The sequence below is a fragment of the Lathyrus oleraceus genome, chromosome 4 (assembly GCF_024323335.1).
Source record: "Lathyrus oleraceus cultivar Zhongwan6 chromosome 4, CAAS_Psat_ZW6_1.0, whole genome shotgun sequence".
NCBI lineage: Eukaryota > Viridiplantae > Streptophyta > Magnoliopsida > Fabales > Fabaceae > Lathyrus > Lathyrus oleraceus.
Window position 1 is genome coordinate 37818383 of NC_066582.1, and position 18219 is coordinate 37836601.

Below are 18219 nucleotides of genomic sequence, written 5' to 3' on the forward strand. Positions count from 1 at the left end.
CAAGGTATAGCTGCAGAACCAAATCTTGTTCTAACAATCTCCCCTTTTTTGATGATAACAAAACATATATTTTAATGAACAGTTTTGTACAAGGTAATCATAGAAGAATACATCTTACAGAAGCACAAAGCTCCCCCTGACATATATAATACTATAAAGATATAATCAAAATGAAAGAACACTTTCCTAATTTACCTTTTGAAGTACCAGAGTGAATATTCAATCAGAATTTGGTTTATCTTCAGAAGTTAGTGGATGTTGTCCAAAGCACTAGTTGATAACATCATCATTCTGATAGGTTTTACTTCAGAATATTTTCTTTAGAAACATTTCTTCCTTGAAGGATAAGGTTTTCAGAACCTTTATTTTCATAAGCATGATTTTCAGAAGTAGCACATTCATATCCATTCTGGTTCTTGAGAGATAACCCTGCAAAAACACTTAACAAACTTTTCTCAAAGTATTTCTTAACAGAAGCATTTAAGCAATGTTTGAGTTTTTTACTTAGGAATTTAGATATCAAGATAAACACTCAATTCTTCCCCTTTAGAACATTATGTTTTCTCCCCCTTTGTTATCAATCAAAAAGATAAAAGACAAAAATAAATTAAAAAGAAATAAAACATTTTTCATTAATAGAGTGCCAACAAGCAGTGCAGAGTACAAAGAATAGAAGTAAAAGAAAATTTTAAGAAATTTAAAGTAAATAAAATCTAGGGGCTCTGGGGAGGAGGTGGAGGAGGAGGAGGAAGTCTTGACAGAATCAGCTAAAACATAAGATCTTGATTATCCAGATGCTCATTGACCTTTGCATTATCAGCCTTAATCTGCTCGATTATTCTCAGAAGATAAACTAGAATAGGCTGAGAAGCAAAAGCTTATGAGATGACTATCTAATTAGGAGCTTCTTCCATAACAGAGTCTTGAGGTTCAGGAGTAGCAAGTTCTGGAGCAGATTCAATGTGTTGAACAATTTCTATTTCCGGAGCGGCTTCTTCTACTTCCATAACTTCTAGAGAGGCTTCCTCGATTTCTGGTGCAGGAAGGCATACTTGGGAATTTCTCAACTTCCGTAATTCCATTAAGGGCATGAACCTAGAACGAAATTTTCTTTCAGCAAGAGTGTATCCAAGATCCTTCATCTTGGAAATCTCGGAGTTCATCCAACTTCTATAAGCTTCCCATGATGAATCACTTGCAGCAGGGTTTGCAGAAGAATGACTGATAGTCATTGCTTTCTCCAAACGTCTTTTAGATTCAGAGTCAAAATCCATCAGAACCTTACCAAGGCCAGGGGAGGATTTTTTGTTAGTATTTTTGGGTATTTTATTGTGAGGTTGATTATGGACTCATCAAAGTTATGACCAAAAATGGAAGGATGTGTTGGTTGAATAATGGGAAGTGATTCTGGTGAGGTGATTCCTGGTTCAAAGTCAAACATTTCTTCAAGAGTGCCGTCAGAAACATGTCTGTCATAAACACTTCTTGCAGGAGATGTTCTAGGTGTTGTAAAGTTTGGATTAGTTGGTTAGGGAGCATAAACAATTGGTGGTGGTGAGATGGGTGAAATTTGTAATTATGGAGGAGATGATGGTGATGGTATATGTTGTTGTTCTAAAACAGGAGCAAAAACTAAAGGAATTTTTGTGATTGGACTTTCTGTAACTGGAGTTTCTATTATGGGATTTGATATTGGTGGTGGAATTTCTATGATTGGTGTTGATTTTTGTGGATTTGATTCTGGTGGTGGAATTGGGATTAGTTCAGAAATAGTGGATTGAGATGGAGGAAGAATTGGTACGATTCTAGAAGAAATTGAATCAGAATCTAAAGAAGTGTTATCAGAAGGAAGCTTACCATAAACTCTTAAAGACTGGACGACCCCAGAAGTATCCTTCAGAATCATGGCCTTCTGGCGCTCACTTAGAGGCACCTCATCTTTGTCCTGAAAGATAGCATTCTTCTTCTTCTTCTGAGCCCTAGAAGATCCTTCGTCTCTGAACTCTTTCCACGAGCATATGGATAAGTTTCTGGAAGGTTAAACGGATCCACTAGAGGTTCAATTCCGTCCTTCAGACAGTTATCCAAGTAAGCCATCAGAACCTGTGGAGGATCAATTTTGGTGAATATAAGGTAGTTCTCAAAGGGATTTCTTGTACCACAGATATCATCCTTAGTCATCATGACATCTGGTCTTTGAAATCTGGAGATAAGACCCATACTCTTCAGATTCTTCCCCCAGAAGAATTTACCAACATCCTTTACCAGCTCCTCTGTCAAACCACTGATAAGAAGGTCATCCACCAGCCTGCTTTCCACCAGAATATATGAAATCAATCTTCCATTGGGAATGAATTTTCTCCTAGCCTTCTTGGATGATCCACCAGTTCTGGATTCTCTGATAGAATCCCTTATGAACTTAAACATAAGTGATGGAAGTCCCAACTTGACACCTTTTTCCAGAAGAAATAACATGATTTTCTAATGTGTGTTGATGTAGTCATAACTTTTTGTACTTGGCATGTGGTTGATGCACCCCAAAATGATCTTTAACCAAACCCTTAGGTTCCTTATTAAGTCCTTAGCACTAGGACCCTTTTCATCAGCGAAATTTGTTTCTTCCTTGAAGATGACAGGAGAAATATCATCATATCTCTTAGTAGTGATGGTTGCACTATGAACCCTCTTTCCTTTACCATCATGACCAATAAGGACCACCATGGACTTCTCAGTGATGACTATCTTCCTATTCATGACATAGGAAGCTATGGTTTCCCTCTCAGCAGTTGCATGAACCCAAAACTGCTTTACCAACACAGGGTAAACTGGGCCTGTGAGTGTCTCGAAGAAGGTGTTCCATCCTTGAACATTCAAAGTTTCAGTGAAATCAAAACCGTTATCCTTTAGTTTTTTGAAATCAACGATGGTTTCACACAACATTGTTAACTCATTGACTGGAGTGTGAAGGGTTAACTCAGGAATTCCTTCCAACATGTTGTTGCTTTCGATTGCTTTTGAAGATTGTTATTATTCTGCCATTTGATTTGAAGAGGATGAAGATTAAGATGAAGAATAGTTTTAGAGAGAGAGAGAGAGAGAAGAGGTTGTTTAAAGTTTGAAAACTTGGAAGTGTGGGAAAAAATTTCACGTAGTGTGAAAATATGAGTGAAGTGGGTTTAAATAGAAAATTTTGCAATGATAATAAGAAGGAGTGTGCAGTCATAGGGGGAAGAGTAAAGGTTTAGATCTAATTCCAAAAATTGTTAAACCCAATGTGTCATGCTTTTATCATGCATGCTCAGAAAGTGGGACAGTTGTCGCCACTAAGAACCACATGAAATCAAATGACAAGACAACCCTTAAATGCAACAACTGTTCAAAATTAGGAAGATAAACCGATAAGATTGTTTCTTATCAGAACCTTTCTGATTCATGAAAACTTTCTTACTTCAGAAAGCTCATATTCCAGCGTCAGAAAGAAAACAATTTTAGAATCTAATCCATAGTTTTAAAGACTTTTACATTCTGAAAAACATATTTTCATTCTGGACATAATTTCATAAATAGATTTTTCAGAATGAACATAAATTTATCTTCAGCAATGGGTTTAGTAAAGATATCAACCAATTGATGGTCTGTACCATCAAATTTTAAGTGAAAAATTCCCTTATGAACATAGTCACGTAAAAAATGATGTTTTATTTCAATATGCTTAGCCCTAGAATGCAAGATAGGATTCTTAGATAAATAGATAGCCGAAGTATTATCACAGAGAATATGAATGCTACTCTTAAATATCTGATAATCTTCCAGCTGACTCTTCATCTAGAGTATCTGAGTGTTGCATCCAAAAGCTACAATGTATTCAGCTTCAGCTGTTGAGAGCGTAATTGTTGACTGTCTCTTGCTGGACCATGAGATCAAATTATCTCCAAGAAATTGGCAACTTCCAAACATACTTTTTCTTTCAATTCCATCTCCAGCATAGTCAGCGTCACAATAGCCTACTAATTTATACTCACTTGATTTTCTATAAAATAAACCAAGATTAGTAATACCTTTCAGATACCTAAAGATTCTCTTAACAATAGTTAAGTGAGTTTCCCTAGGATTTGATTGGAAGCGAGCATATAAGAAGACACTAAATAAGATATCAGGTCTAGAAGCGGTTAGATATAAAAGAGAACCTAGCATACCTCTGAATAGCTTTTAATTTATCTTACTGCTTACCTCTTCTTTCTCCAGAATACATGTAGGATGCATTAAATTCTTTGCTAGCTTGCATTCTGCTAAGTTGAATTTCTTCAGAAGTTCCTTTGTATATTTGCTTTGATGAATATAAGTGCCTTTTGATCTTTGATCAATTTGGATTCTCATAAAGAACTTAAGTTCTCCCATCAGACTCATTTCGAATTCTGCCTGCATAGACTTAGCAAAATCCTTGCACAATAATGCATTAACAGAACCAAAAATAATATCATCAACGTATATTTGCATAACCAGAATGTCATTCTTGAAGGTTTTTCAAAAGAGAGTTGTTTCCATTTCCCTTTGGTAAAATCATTTTCCAACAGAAAGTTGCTTATCCTATCATATCAAGCTCCTGGATCTTGCTTTAGACCATACAAAGATTTTTTCAGTTGAAAAAAAAATCAAGATTTTGAGAACATTCAAAACCAGGAGGTTGATCCACATATACTTCTTTAGAAATGTATCCATTCAGGACTGCACTCTTAACATCCATCTGATAAAGGATGATGTTATAATTGACTGCAAAAGAAATTAAAAGATGAATATACTCTAACCTGGCAACTAGAACAAAGGTTTATGTATAGTATATACCTTTTTGCTGACTATAACCTTGTGCTACCAATCGAGCTTTATTTCTGACAACTTCTCCTTTCTCATTCAACTTATTTCTGAAAACCCATATGGTTCTAATGACATGGAAACCTTTTGGTTTTGAACAAGATCCCAAACATTGTTTTTGGTAAATTGACTCAGTTCTTCTTCCATAGCCAGAATCCATTCATTATCCAGAAGAGTTTCATCAATAGATATGGGTTCTATCAGAGACATCAAACCTAGAAGAGTTTCTTCCGAAGGTCTTAATGGAGATTTGGTTCTGACTGGAGCATTCTTGTCTCCCAGAATCAATTCTTCAGAATGAGAAGTTCTTGATCTGCTCTTCTTCTGATGAGCTGGATCAGCTATTGCTTCTAGTTGAGTCGTTTCTTTAGATTCTTTGGCTTTACCTTCTAAGTCTTTTTCTCTAGAGACAGAGTCTTTCAATTCTGAAAGATTGATCTTCAGATCTGTAAATTTCTCAACTAGCTTTGACTTTTTAGGGGCAAGTTTATCATTGAATATAACATGAATTGATTCCTCAATAATTCATGTTTCTATGTTAAAGATTTTGTATCCTTTAGAGCATTCATAATATCCTAACAATAAACACTTTTGTGCCTTGGAGTCAAACTTGCCAAGATTCTCTTTAGTGTTTAACATAAAACATTCATCAAAAAGGATGAAAGTAAGAAATGTTGGGCTTTCTGTTCTTCCACAATTCATAAGGAGTCTTACCCAGAATAGGTCGGATAGAAATCCAGTTCTGAATATAACACAATGTGTTGACTGCTTCTGCCCAGAAATGCTTAGCCATATCAGTTTCTTGGATCATGGTGCGGGCCATTTCTTGCAAAGTCCTATTCTTCCTTTCTACAACTCCATTTTGCTATGTAGTTCTAGGACAGGAGAAATCATGGGAAATACCATTTGAATTAAAAAGATTTTCAAAATGTTTATTTTCAAATTCGCCACCACGATCACTTCTGACTTTGACTATTTTGCAATTTATTTCTGCTTGCACTAGTGAGCGGAAGATAGAAAACACAGAATGTGACTCATCTTTGTGTTTCAAGAACATTACCCATGTCTAACGACTGTATTCATCAACTATGACAAACCCATGCTTCTTTCCATCGAGAGAAGTAGTTTTCACTAGTCCAAACAAATCAATGTGCAGAAGTTCTAACGGTCTAGAGGTAGAAACAATAGTTTTTGCTTTGAAAGATGTTTTAGAAAACTTGCCTTTCTGACATGCTTTACAAAGAGCATTTGAAGCAAACTTCAGTTTGGGTAGACCTCTGACTAATTCAAGCTTATTTAGCTGAGAAATCTTTCTCATGTTAACATGGCCCGAACTTCTATCCCAGAGCCATTGCTCCTCATTAACAAACATTAGACATTTTATATTTTGATCTTCAGATCAGAAAGTCTAATTTTATAAATGTTGTTTTTCCTCTTTCTGTTAAAAAGGATTGTACCATCTTTCTGATATACAACCTTACAAGACTTTTAATTAAAGATGATATCATAACCATTGCCACTAAGTTGGATAATAGACAATAGGTTATGCATCATACCATCAAATAAAAGAACATTAGTAATAGAAGAAAGTTTATTGTTACCAATGGTTCTGGAGCCAATGATCTTTTCTTTCTGGTTTCCACCGAAGTCAACGAAGCCTTCATGCTTAAGTTCCAAATCTTGGAACATACACCTTTTGCCAGTCATGGGTCGCAAGCATCCACTGTCCAGGTACCATGATTGGTGTCTCAACTGAGCTGTTAAGGATGTCTGCAACAAGAATCATTTTATCCTTAGGTACCCACTTTTGGGTCCTCTTTTGTTAGTTTTCCCAGAGTTTCTTACAACTTTGGGTTTTTTAGCAGAAGAGTAATCATGAGAGATTTGTGCATGATACTTAGGTTTCAGAATAAAGTTCTTATCCTTAGTATGCTTCTGTGTCTGTGTATAAGTATCAAGCTCAGTGCCAGCAGGCACGAAATGCAGATAGAGAGGTTTTGGTTTGACCTTCTGACTTTAGTCAGGTTTTATAGATTTTGTACAACCCAAACCTTTCCCACCATTTCTTCTAACTCCATAGATCAGGGAAGTCATTTTGCTTCTATCTATGCTTTTAACCAAAAAGTATTAGAATGCATTATCATATCTGATGATGCAATCAGTACCAGAAGCTTCTAAAGTTATTTCCTCCTCTAGTTTTGAAAATTTTCTTTTCAAAGCAGAGTTGTTACTTTCTAAAGAAAATACTTTTTTGTTTAGAGAGGAAATATTTTTCTCAAAATCTTTCTAAGTTTCAGAAGCAGATACTTAGACTTATTTAAGGTCCTTGTATTTACTCTAAAGGCTCTGGTACTTTTCCAGCGTCTCAGAGAGGCATAATTCAATAACAGAACGAGATAGTGAAATTCTAGTTATCAGACTTTGGATGTCACACTGGTTGTTATGACATCCAATTCTGCACAGACAGGGATTATGCAGAACTTAACAGTAAGTGCAGTAAATAACACAAGTAATTGTTCACCCAGTTCAGTCCAACATGACCTACATCTGGGGGCTACCAAGCCAGGGAGGAAATCCACTATTAGTAGTATCAATTCAAAGCTAAACTCACCCGTTTACAACTTCTCACTTAATCCCTACCCAATGCAATTTCAATCTTAACCTAAGATCAGAGTTCCTACTCACTCCCCCTCAATCACCTCAGTGATATTAAAGACACTTTGAAGTCACACTTCAAAGACAACTCTTGATTATGCTTCACAGCTTAAATCAAGATACACAGCACTCACGCTTAAAAGCTTTGAGTGACACAACACTTACAACTCAATGAACACCCTATGCCAAAGCTATCATCTACTTGATAATGGCTTGGCTTACAAGATACGTCTAATACTAGACTCACAAAAATACAGTAGTGAAGTATGATGGACACACTAAATCTTCACGCCTCAAAATCCCCGAGACTGAATGAAGGAATGCCTTCCTTTTTATATTGCAGCACCTGGGCTTTTGCACCTGTATTTTCCTGAATTTTAGGTCACACAAGTTCCCTCAAATTCAACATTTAGGTTGCTAACAAATAGGCTATTTGTTAGGTTCATTGAATGTAGCTTGGTTGTTGATTTCCTGGATTTTCTCTCAGCTGTTGAATCCCTAAAGAATAGCCTGAGAAAAAGCTGAAACAGAAAACTGAACAACCTACAATTTAGCATATGCTGTCAGGAATGAATGTCACGACATTCAGTTTGACATCAAGGTCCATATGCTGAGTCTGTTTTTCCAGAAAATAGACTGTACAAATTTGCTGACCTGTACATGATCAAAATGACCATACTACAGTAACAGCTTACATTAATAAATGTCAAAGTGTCCAACTTAACATTTACACAATTGGCCTTAAGTTAGTTCTGTTATTCTCTTGAAGAACAAACTAAGTAATATGCTGAAGTATAGCAGAACACCACTCTGCCTAATCTTCAGTAGCTGCTGTCAATGATGAATGTCACAACATCTAGTTTGACATTCAGTCAGTAGGCCTTATGCCAGGTCTGGTTCTTCCTTGATAACCAGACTGCAAATGAATACTAAGTTCTAACAGAACTTCTGTTCCTTAGTATCTGTTGACAGGTATGAATGTCACAACATTCAATAATCCTGTGTTAGCTAGTCCTGCAGTAACTACAATGTAGTCACACATACATGTCATGACATCAGTCAAGACATTAGTGTTTTACCATATAATGCAGCCAATTAAACACCTACAAACTCCCCCTTTGGCAAATTTTTGGCTAAAACACTTTGATCCCCATAACAGAGTTCATAGCAGCGGAATAATACTAGCTAATACACTCAGAGTGGCAGCACACTCACACACATGGAAGTTAAGAAAGAACTTCACATAGCAGCACACACTTATGAGAAGTTGCACCTAAACTTCAACATCAGCTGCAGGGGGGGAATCTTCAGATCTGTCATGAGAGTCTGTTGTAGAGACCCACTCTGTTTGTCAGGGGTATTGGTGGTTATTACTCCCCCTTTTTGTCACAAATGTTGCCAAAGCCAACAACATAGCCAGAGCACAATGACAGAGTTCCAGACTTGGTTTTACTTCACAGTTTCAACCAAGTTAACATCCACTTGATCTTACTTCACAGCTTCGATCAAGTGATCACCCACTTTTGCTTTACAGTAGGTACCACCATATCAGATGCCATGATTTTGTTTCTGACATCCATAACCACTCCTGCATGAACAGCATCCTTGAACTCCTGCAGGTACATTGGCCTTCTCTCTGTAGGGTGTCTCCTTACCCTCTTGTATCCATCCTTGTTGTAAGCAGCATAGCTATGATCTGTTGACCCATCATAGCCTAGTACAAATTGTTTAATAGGCAGAGATATTAAACAATTTATCCCAAACATCAGTGGTTGCTATAAGGTCTCAGAGAGACATATTCCCAGTTTGCTCCTTAAGTTTTCAAACTGAGTAGCATCCAGAGCCTTTGTAAATATGTCAGCCAGTTGAAGATCCGTGGCTACATGTTCCAAAGTGATCACCTTGTCTTCCACCAGATCTCTGATGAAGTGGTGCCTAATGTCAATATGTTTGGTCCTGCTGTGTTGGATGGGATTCTTGGAGATATTGATGGCACTGAGATTATCACAGAACAATGTCATGACATTTTGAGAGACATTGTACTCAGTGAGCATCTGTTTCATCCAGACCAGTTGGGAGCAACTGCTTCCTGCAGCTATGTATTCAGCCTCTGCAGTGGACAGAGAGACACAATTCTGCTTCTTGCTGAACCACGATATGAGGTTTTCTCCTAAGAAGAAACATCCACCTGATGTGCTTTTTCTGTCATCAGCACTTCCAGCCCAATCAGCATCACAGTACCCAGATAGGACAGGCTCAGACCCATGTGAATACAGCATCCCATAGTCACACGTCCCATTGATGTACTTGAGAATCCTTTTGACTTGATTCAAGTGGCTCACCTTGGGCTCTGCTTGGTATCTGGCACACACTCCAACTGCATAAGAAATGTCAGGTCTACTTGCAGTTAGATACAGCAGACTACCTATCATGCTTCTGTACAGGCATTGATCGACACTAGGTCCTCCATCATCTTTGGTTAACTTCAGATGAGTAGGAGCAGGAGTCCTCTTGTGCCTGGCATTATCCATACCAAACTTCTTAACTATGTTCTTGGCATACTTGCTTTGGGAGAGAAACATAGAGTCCTCCATTTGGTTTACTTGCATTCCAAGGAAATAGGTCAGTTCTCCCACTAGACTCATTTCAAACTCAGACTGCATCTGGTGAACAAATTTGTTAACCATTTGTTCTGACATTCCACCAAAGACTATATCATCAACATAGATTTGAGCTATCATGATTTTGCCTTCTTCATCCTTCACAAACAAGGTTTTGTCTATGCCACCCTTTCTGTATCCATTTGTGGTCAGAAATTCGGTTAACCTTTCATACCAAGCTCTGGGTGCTTGCTTCAACCCGTACAAGGCTTTCTTCAACTTGTATACATGCTCAGGTTGGTTAGGATCACAGAACCCTTTGGGTTGTTCCACATAGACTTCTTCATTCAGGTAGCCATTCAAGAATGCACTCTTCACATCCATTTGGAATAGCTTAAACTTCAGGATGCATGCTACCCCCAACAGCAATCTGATGGACTCAAGTCTAGCCACAGGAGCAAATGTCTCATCAAAGTCTACTCCTTCAACTTGAGTGTATCCTTGAGCTACTAGTCTTGCTTTATTTCTAGTAATTACTCCTTTCTCATCAGATTTGTTTTTGTAGATCCACTTGGTACCAATGATGTTGGACCCTTCAGGTCTTGGAACCAGCTCCCATACTTCATGCCTTGTGAACTGCTCGAGTTCCTCTTGCATGGCAATGATCCAGTATTCATCAGTCAGGGCTTCTTTCACATTCTTTGGTTCAACCTTGGAAACAAAGCAGGAATTTGAGCTTATTCCTCTTGACCTGGTAGTTACACCACTGGTGGGATCCCCTATGATAAGATCCTTAGGGTGGTCTTTCTGAATCCTGATAGATGGCACTTTGGAGGGTGCCTCTACTTCACATTCAGGAGGAGGTTCCTGTACTTCTTCAGACTTGACTGGACTGTCAGTCGGACTGTCAAGGAATGTTTCAACATCCTCCATGACATCGGTTCCTTCCTCTTTATCATCCACAATGACATTTATGGATTCCATCAGGACATTGGTCCTGTAGTTGAACACTCTGTAGGCTCTGCTGTTAGTGGAGTATCCCAGAAATATGCCTTCATCACTTTTGGGATCTAGCTTCCTTCTCTGTTCACGATCTGTGAGAATGTAGCATTTACTTCCAAAAATATGAAAGTACTTCACAGTGGGTTTTCTGCCCTTCCATATTTCATACAGAGTGGAGGAGGTTCCTTTTCTCAAGGTGACTCTGTTGTGAACATAGCACGCGGTATTCATTGCTTCAGCCCAAAAGTGCATAGGGAGCTTCTTTGCATGAATCATTGCTCTGGCAGATTCTTGGATAGTTCTATTTTTTCTTTCAACTATTCCATTCTGCTGAGGAGTTATAAGAGAGGAGAACTCATGGCTTATTCCTTCAGACGAGCAAAACTCATCAAACTTGGAATTCTTGAATTCAGTACCATGATCACTTCTAATCCGGACCACACAACTGTCCTTTTCCCTTTGAAGTCTTATGCACAGATCTTTGAAGACATCAAATGTATCTGACTTCTCTCTGATGAAGCTTATCCACGTGTATCTGGAATGGTCATCAACCACCACGTAAGCATACTTCTTCCCACCAAGACTTTCAACCTGCATAGGTCCCATTAGGTCCATGTGCAACAGTTCCAGAACTCTGGAGGTTGTGGAATGTCCCAGCTTCGGGTGTGACATCTTGGTTTGCTTGCCCACCTGGCATTCTCCACAGACTCTTCCTTCATCAATCAGAAGCTTTGGAATTCCTCTGACTGCTTCCTTGGATATGATCTTCTTCATTCCCCGTAAGTGGAGATGTCCAAGTCTTCTATGCCACAGCTTCACCTCCTGTTCTTCCTTGGCTGAGGAGCATGTTGTGGAAAAGTTAGAGAGTTCAGGTTCCCACAGGTAGCAGTTGTCTTTGGACCTGGTTCCTCTCATAACTTCCTGATTGTCACCATTTGTCACAATGCACAGCTCCTTAGTAAACTGAACATGAAAACCTTGATCACACAGCTGACTTATGCTGATGAGGTTTGCAGTTAGTCCTCTTACTAACAGCATATTGTTCAGTTTTGGCACTCCAGAACAGTCCAGTTTGCCCACACCTCTTATTTTTCCTTTGGCACCATCACCAAAAGTCACATAGCTGGTAGTGTGAGGTTGAATATCTACCAGTAGATTTTCCATACCAGTCATATGTCTTGAGCATCCACTGTCAAAGTACCAGTCTTCTCTGGAAGAAGCCCTTAGGGCAGTGTGTGCTATCCTAGCATACCATTGTTGCTTCTTAATGGGAACACATCGCTTACGTGTTTTATGCTTAGGTCTGACATGTGAGGCTCTGTTAGGGAAACCATGAATCCAGTAGCAGAAGGCTTTTATATGTCCAAGCCTACCACAATGATGACACCTCCAATCCTGGTATTTCCTCTTCTGATGATCATTCATCCTAGTTCCTCGATGTTGAGACATTGGCTTTGGCATCCGCTTGAACTTCTGAACTCTAGCCTTTGGGCGTTTGTGTTCAGCTCTTTTTCCAAATCCTAGCCCAGATTTGGTTCCAGACTGCTGTCCCACCTTTAGAATCTCTTCCAAGGTGTCAGTTCCCTTATTCATCATTCTGATGGATTTGGTCATCTGGTTCAGCTTGGAGGTCAGCAGGACTATCTCACCATTTAGCCCCTCTATGGCAGACAGTTGCTTCTGTCTCTCATCTTCCAGTTCCTTGATGAGTTTCTTCTGCTTTTCTCCTTGTGCACGCACTTCTGCACTGGTGGTACACAGCTTCTTATATGCTGCAGCAAGTTCATCAAATGTCAGCTCATCTGCACTTGTGTCATCTTCAGAGACACAAACACTGGTTAGTGCAGTGACATGTTTGGCAGATTCTCCTTCAGATTCACTTTCAGAATCTCCTTCAGACCATGTGATAGCTAGCCCCTTATTTTGCAATTTGAGGTAAGTAGGACATTCAGCTCTGACGTGTCCATACCCTTCACAACCATGACACTGGATTCCCTTCCCATGGTTGAACTTCTCCTCAGAAGTTGATCTTTTCTTAATGTCAGACGAGATGTTCTTGACATTAGGTCTACCTCTTTGATCAATCTTCTTCATGAACTTGTTGAATTGCCTCCCAAGCATGGCTAAGGCTTCTGATATACTTTCATCACCTCCAGTATATCCTTCTTCTGACTCCTCTTCAGCATTAGATATAAAGGCTATGCTTTTCTTCTTCTCAGCATACTCACCTAAGCCCATTTCAAAGGTTTGGAGGGAACCAATGAGCTCATCTACCTTCATATTGCTGATGTTCTGAGCCTCCTCTATGGCTGTGACCTTCATAGCAAACCTCTTAGGCAAGGACCTGAGAATCTTTCTTACAAGTTTCTCTTCAGTCATTTTCTCACCTAGTCCACCAGAGGTGTTTGCAATTTCAAGAATATTCATGTGAAAGTCATGAATAGTCTCATCCTCTTTCATCCTCAGATTTTCAAACTTGGTTGTCAACATCTGAAGTTTGGACATCTTCACCTTGGAAGTACCTTCATGAGTTACCTTGAGGGTATCCCAGACTTCCTTAGCTAGTTCACAATGGTGCACCAGCCTGAAGATGTTCTTAGTGATTCCATTGAACAGTGCATTCAAGGCTTTGGAATTTCCAAGAGCTAATGCCTCTTGTTCCTTGTCCCAATCTTCTTCAGGAATCTGCACACTGACTCCATCTTCATCTGTCCTCGTTGGATGTTCCCATCCCTTGTTGACAGCTCTCCAGACTTTGCTGTCTAGAGACTTTAAGAAGGCTATCATACGAGGCTTCCAGTCATCATAATTAGATCCATCCAACATGGGTGGTCTGTTTGAGTGTCCTAAATCCTTGTCCATGGTACTAGAAAGTAACTTCCCTAGATCTCACCCAGAACTTCACAGGCAGGGTGCCTGCTCTGATGCCAATTGAAATTCTAGTTATCAGACTTTGGATGTCACACTGGTTGTTATGACATCCAATTCTGCACAGACAGGGATTATGCAGAACTTAACAGTAAGTGCGGTAAATAACACAAGTAATTGTTCACCCAGTTCAGTCCAACATGACCTACATCTGGGGGCTACCAAGCCAGGGAGGAAATCCACTATTAGTAGTATCAATTCAAAGCTAAACTCACCCGTTTACAACTTCTCACTTAATCCCTACCCAATGCAATTTCAATCTTAACCTAAGATCAGAGTTCCTACTCACTCCCCCTCAATCACCTCAGTGATATTAAAGACACTTTGAAGTCACACTTCAAAGACAACTCTTGATTATGCTTCACAGCTTAAATCAAGATACACAGCACTCACGCTTAAAAGCTTTGAGTGACACAACACTTACAACTCAATGAACACCCTATGCCAAAGCTATCATCTACTTGATAATGGCTTGGCTTACAAGATACGTCTAATACTAGACTCACAAAAATACAGCAGTGAAGTATGATGGACACACTAAATCTTCACGCCTCAAAATCCCCGAGACTGAATGAAGGAATGCCTTCCTTTTTATATTGCAGCACCTGGGCTTTTGCACCTGTATTTTCCTGAATTTTAGGTCACACAAGTTCCCTCAAATTCAACATTTAGGTTGCTAACAAATAGGCTATTTGTTAGGTTCATTGAATGTAGCTTGGTTGTTGATTTCCTGGATTTTCTCTCAGCTGTTGAATCCCTAAAGAATAGCCTGAGAAAAAGCTGAAACAGAAAACTGAACAACCTACAATTTAGCATATGCTGTCAGGAATGAATGTCACGACATTCAGTTTGACATCAAGGTCCATATGCTGAGTCTGTTTTTCCAGAAAATAGACTGTACAAATTTGCTGACCTGTACATGATCAAAATGACCATACTACAGTAACAGCTTACATTAATAAATGTCAAAGTGTCCAACTTAACATTTACACAATTGGCCTTAAGTTAGTTCTGTTATTCTCTTGAAGAACAAACTAAGTAATATGCTGAAGTATAGCAGAACACCACTCTGCCTAATCTTCAGTAGCTGCTGTCAATGATGAATGTCACAACATCCAGTTTGACATTCAGTCAGTAGGCCTTATGCCAGGTCTGGTTCTTCCTTGATAACCAGACTGCAAATGAATACTAAGTTCTAACAGAACTTCTGTTCCTTAGTATCTGTTGACAGGTATGAATGTCACAGCATTCAATAATCCTGTGTTAGCTAGTCCTGCAGTAACTACAATGTAGTCACACATACATGTCATGACATCAGTCAAGACATTAGTGTTTTACCATATAATGCAGCCAATTAAACACCTACAGATAGATTAGAGAATACCTCTTCAGAATCGGAGCCGGATTCTGATTCTGATAATACCTTATCTTATGGTTCCTCGGATCTTGTGGGATCCTCAGTAGTTGCCATCAGTGTCGGCGACATACCGCCTCCGCCACGGCCTGTTAATGCTCCCGACCACATAATCCAAACTGACAATGTCGATGAAGCCCCAAGAAAGGTATATGTTACTATTTTATTCCCTCTTTTTCTTTGGATGCAAAACTGGAAGCTTTTGTTATCAGGTTCGAAAGAGGGTTACTCTCTCATCTGAGCCAGCTTTGGCCAAGCCCTCGAAAAAGTAACGGGTGCCATCGACTCAAAAATCGCAGGTATTTCACATATGTCCTCAAAAAGGTTTTCCATCTTAATAATTTCCGTTCGCCTCTTACTTGTCTTGCAATTCAGGTCCCTGAAGAAGTCCTTTCAGTCGACAATGAGAAGTATGACGGTAGTGTGCATTCGCACATTTTCCCAACGTCGAAGGCTCCACCCAAAACGCCCCCTACTCCCATCTGAAGGAAAAAGTCTTACGCTAAAAAGACTCCTTCGAAGGTGGCTCCTTCGACTTAGACCCCTGCAATCCAAGATGACCTCGAGGAGGTTTTTACCCCTTATGATCCAGAGAGGACTCCTACAGTTTCTCCACCTCATGTGGCCGTTCAGGTATTCGTCCATCTTTATTTCAACAACATGTGCGTTTCTTTTCGACGTGAGTTCTAATTCTTCATCCCCCATGAACCCGTGGTCACTTCAACTCCGGCTGAAACTGTGACAGAAGATAGGGCCGACAATCCAACTGTCAAAGTTGTCTTGAGTCCGCAAAGGAAAATTGAGTTCCAAAGTGTCTCTCTAGAGGTCTAACAAAATCCTGTCCCCCAACCAACTCTAAATCCGCCAAATGTTGTTAACGAAGGTATGTCCATCGGAGTTCTAAATCCGAGTGAAATCAGGGTTATCAAACAACGGAACCCAGCGGAGGCTTCTTCGGAAACTACAACAACTTTTTCATCTTTCGACCGAGGCGCCACCTCCGTCTTCAACTATGACTCTTTCCTCAGAGCTGAATGTTGAAGCCACTTTCACACTTCAACAACTGAAGGCGTCACTTTTCGAGCATGACTTTTTGCTTTCTCTTGAAATAGAAGAAGGGCTAGCCCGTGACATCATCAAATTCCTTGATGCACTTGCGCTTCATGAACTTCCAACCTCGATAGTCAAGTATTTTGTCGAGTTTGAGGCCTTCTCCACTCAATTTGTCAAGGACCTTAACCTTCGTCAAAATGCTGACTTTCAAATCAAGACAAAGGTCAAAGAAATGAGGCTTGAGTGGTACTCCAGTGAAGCATGTGAGCAAAAACTCAGGGAATTTAAAGCAAAGAAAATGGAACGCCTCTATCGACAACAAGCCTTCGGCCAACAAATTTCGGACTACCAAGCACAGATATTCGAACTTAATAAAAAAATTACTAATGTGGAAGCGCACAAGGATTCCTTAGAGACGGCTGAAGAGCTTCCTGCCCAAGAGGTCGTCGACCGCGGAGTTCTGAAGGGAATCTCTCATGGGGAAACGACCCTCAAAATCGAGGCCAGCATCAAACTGCTGCGTGGGAAGAAAATTTCTCTAGATAATAGGATTGTTCATGAAATAACCTCTTTTAAGGATTTCAAATCTAGATTTCCCGCCTAATTTTCTTTTGTTTTGATCTTGTAAGGTCAACATACCATTTTTTGTAATGCCTTTTAGGCCACTTAACGAATCAATTAATTTTTATTCATGTTTGGATTTGGATTTCTTGTAGCATAGGTTTATATTTCTTCAAATATTTCCCATTAACCCTTAAAACCCTTTTATACGTACTAAGTTCTTGGATTTCATAAGCGTTGTTGGTAAATGCTCGGATTACCTGAAATGGTCCCTCCCATTTTGGAGACCATTTTCCTAATGTTCGATCTCTTCGATCCATAGGCAAGATTACTTTCCAAAAGTACTCATCCACCGCAAAGGTTTTTGTTTTTACCTTTCTGTTGTATACTTTAGCCATACGTTCTTTCTATCGTGCCAATGTTTCCATCGCATCCAATCTTTCTTCGTCAAAATCAACCAGTTCATCGAACATCAACTCCCAATATCGTTCCGAATGAAGATCGTTCTGGCGTTGCACTCTGAATGACTGCAAACAAATTTCTACTGGTAATATGGCATCGTGCCCAAATGTTAGTCGAAAAGGCGTCAAATTTGTTACCTCTTTTAGGGACGTTCGACAAGCCCATAGGATTTGGTCCAAAATCTTGTGCCAATATTTTGGATTTTTGGAAACATGTTTTCTAATTAGACTTATTATCACCTTGTTGGCCGCTTCGACTTGGCCATTTGCTTGCGCATAATAAGGTGTGGAAATGACCAACCTGAAACCTGTTTCGACGATAAATTCCTGCATATTTTACCCCACAAAAACCAAACCTTGATCTGTGGTAATGGTTTCTAGGATGCCGAATCAATATATAATATGCTTTTGGATGAATTCAATCACGGTCTCCTGATCTACTTTTACCAAAGGTACAACTTCAATCCACCTAGTAAAGTACTCTATCCCGACCAGGATAAACTTTTGTTGCTTCGATGAGGCCGGTCAAATCTCACCAATGACGTCTAACGCTCAACCCCAAAAAGTCAATGGATTGATAACCACATGCAACTCACTTGCTGGTACGTGTTGAATGCATGCATCTGGCATTCCTGGCATCCTTTGGCGAACTCGATACAATCCTTCAACATATTGG